Below are 3,488 nucleotides of genomic sequence, written 5' to 3'. Positions count from 1 at the left end.
CACAGCCATGCAGTCTCCCAGGTTGCTCTTCATTTTCCTTCTGAGAAAGCAGTTTATAAAGAAACAGTCCTAAATCCCCTATTCCTTGCCAGCACTTGTGGGCCTACAGGGGCTTTCTGAGGTGTTTGCTTGCACTATCAGTGCAGAAGACAAATTTCCACATTGGTCCCAATATTTCACCGAGGAGGGAAGTCTGAAGCACTCTCACTTCCTTATGAGATTTCCCTCTATTGCACAAAACCAGCCATCCAGTTCTGTGGCTCATTACCACCCTTTATAGCTGGTTCCCCAAATCTCACATTGACCTGTTCACCAACAGCCTTGGCCCAAGGTCTCCTGGGCATGCGGGTGGCTGGTCCTGAGGGATGGGGTGTCTCCAAGTCGTGGGGAAGGCAGCTTGTCCCTCTGGGATGCACGCTGAGGAAGCCTGGGATAAGTCAGCCCCCTCTTCCTCCAGCCCAAGCAAGGGGAGGCCGTGGCAGCGCATGGGGATGGCAGCCAGCCCCAGGCACCTTCCAGTGGCCAAGGAGGGCCAAAGGGAAATGCAGCTGTGGGAAGCAGGTGGAGATGCTCTTGTGAAAAACAGAAACTGCACTGCACCACTAGTTTCAGTAGAAATCCAGCATATCAAGGGGCTGTACTTTAAAGAAGCAAGAACACAGGAATTCCCCCGTGGCTGGTTTTGGTTGCTCTTTCTGTGGGTGCTGGAAGGTGGCTGTGAGGCAGATGGGGAAGCTGCACAGCGAGCACACAGCCTCCAATAGCCATCGCTCCCAGCCATGTGCCCCATGCCGGGCTAAGGGCAGTGGGGCATGGGGAAGGAAATGCCAACCAAAGCCTGCACTGGGACACGCACACAAAACCAGGGAAAACCCTGGTGCGTGAGGAGGACTTTCACAGGAAAAGCCTTGGGACTATCCCAGGGAAAGCAGCGATGACCAGGAGCTCCAAGGACGCACGGATGATCTTGGCACAGCCCCACTGCTTCAGCCACCCCAAATACTGGCTGCTGCCAGGCACCACGGGGAGCTGCATGGTGCTGCTGCTGGGGGATGTAACACCAGGGACACCCCCCCCACACCGCCGGGCAGGGAGGATCAGGGAATGTCCTACCTGCACATCCTGGCTCCTGCTCACGGCCCCTGGTTGTGGAAAGGCGTGTAGCTGCTCCCTGCCCCGCTCAGCAAGCCGCTGATGCTGAATGGTGGCACCAGCTCCACTGCCACCGACCCGCTGTGGGGAAGGCAGAGATAAAAGCCAGCCCCTTCCAGCCAGGGCTGCCCAGGGCATCTGCCCCAGGGCACAGCTCAGCACTGTTTGGACCAGCAAGGGCTTGTGACACCTTGGCACCATGCAAAGGGAGCAGCCAGCCTGCCCCAAGGCCCCACATGGCTTCACTCACCAGGCGTGGTAGAGGTTGAAAACGAAGTCAGGCCCTGGGGAGGTGAGAAGGAGAGGTGTCAGAGCCCCGTGGTGCTCTGAACTCACCTTTGCTTTGCCACAGATCTGTGCAGTAGTGTGGGAAAGGACAGCCCGTGGGGCAGCTGGCTGCACGAGGACATCACTGTGCACCCCCTCCCAAGCCTCTGCATCCCCCAGCTTGCCCCAGAGCCACCCTGCATGTGGGCTTCCCCTGGGACCAGCAAATGTCAGGTGTGCTCCCCACATACCAGGCCCATACTGCCCATACTCACGGCACCAGCACTGGCCCCTCTGGTACCACCGGATGAGGGTATAGCCAAAACCCACCAGGATCAGCAAGGCCAGCCCGACACCCAAGATCGCTCCGAGCACCTTCATGGGCTCTTGCCCTGTAAGGAAGAAAGGGCTCTGCAGACAAATGCCTCTAGGAGGCTGGGGGTTCTAAACATCCCCGTGGGGCTGGGATACATCCCTCTACTTTGTGCTATCCCCTATGGCATGGAGGGACTGCGCTCCCCAAAGCTCCCCTGCCGGGAGCCCACCCAGATCTCAGGCAGCTTTCGGCTGTTCTCCAGATCCATCACACTGTGCTGCCCACCCTGAGGATGCCTGTATCCCCACTCCTGGTCCTATGCACACTATCCTAGGGGGAACAACTTCCTGGAGCTGCTGGGGCAGCAGTGGTGCTGGTGCTGGCTGTCCCGGTGCTCCCACAGCCGTGCAGTGCCATACCACGGTCAGTCCCGGCAGCGTCCCCTTGCAGCTGCACAGACCCATTTCTGGACAGGCAGTTCCCTCTAGAGGATGCGTTTGTCAGGGCGAGCAGCCTCTGCTGCCAGCGCTGGGCTGGGACCGGAGGATGATGGGGCTGTGCAGGACCTCTCCATCCCTCCCATCCACAGCCAATACTATCCTTGTCAAGGGGACAGCAAGGTGCCCAGGCACAGCACAACTGATGAGCAGCCATTTCTGTGCTTACAATAGGTTGCAAGCTGCACAGAGCAAATCTTGTGTAATCTACAGCACCAGGCTGCTAATCACACTTCTCTCCAGCTGCTACCAGCTCCCGCTCCCCAAACCCCTGTGCATCCCAAATGCCATCCTAGACCCTTCTCCATTGTCACAGCAGGCTCCAGCATGAGCCCATCTCACAGGCAGCACAGCCTCTTTTACCTTTGCATCCCTGATCGGTAAGCTGCCCCGTCAGTCCCAGTGGGCCCCATTAGCAAAACACAGGCAGGGGTGGTGGTGGGCACAGCAAGGGGGTTGTAGGGTTTGGCCACTGCCCCAGAGCCTGCACAGGAGCAAGCACACTGGGTGCTGTGCCTTGCAGCATCAGGAGCAAGGAGGCAGCGGGGAAGGATGACCTCACAGCAGCTAAATTTAGCCAGATGCAAGTGGAGTGAGAACATTTCCCCTGTGGTCACAGTGTTTACACAGTGAGCAAGGTCCCAGGGCGTCCCACAACCCGCAGCACTTGCTCTACCTGACGGGATCTGGCAAACACCCGGGAACCGCAGAGCATCACGCCACCAGCTCCCAAGCTTCATGGCAGACAGGCAGGACCAGCCTGCCCTTCCCTTCTGTTGGTCTCTCAGAGCAGGGCTCAGGAGGCCAGGATAAGTGGGCAACCAATGCACCCTGCTGCTGCTGGGGCAGGGGCGAGCTGGGAGCCTGGGGACCCCATATCCCAGCATGGATGGCATGGGAGAGGTCAGGAGTCTGCTGCAGGAGTGACTCACATGGAGGAGCTGGGGCAGGAGGAGCATGATGCAATAGCCTCCCTGAATCACCCCGCGGCCGAAACTGCCCTCTCCCCACACCTACCACTGGTGGGAGCATGACGGCTTCATGCCCAGCCCCTGCCCCATGCCATGTGTGGTAAGCAGCCCCTGCCCTGAAACCCTTGGGAGCAGACATCCTCATATCCCAAGATGCCTCCAAGCAGTACTGCTGGACACCGGGCCACACCAGCAGTCAAGCCCCTGCCCAGAGCAGAGGGAAGCAGGTCACCAAGCCACTGCCTGTGCCACAAAACATCCCCACTCCTGCTCCACAAGGGGAGA

This window comes from Nestor notabilis, unplaced genomic scaffold, assembly GCF_000696875.1.
Source record: "Nestor notabilis isolate BGI_N333 unplaced genomic scaffold, ASM69687v1 scaffold19252, whole genome shotgun sequence".
In the NCBI taxonomy this organism is placed as follows: domain Eukaryota; kingdom Metazoa; phylum Chordata; class Aves; order Psittaciformes; family Psittacidae; genus Nestor; species Nestor notabilis.
Note: the sequence above shows the minus strand (reverse complement) of the source record.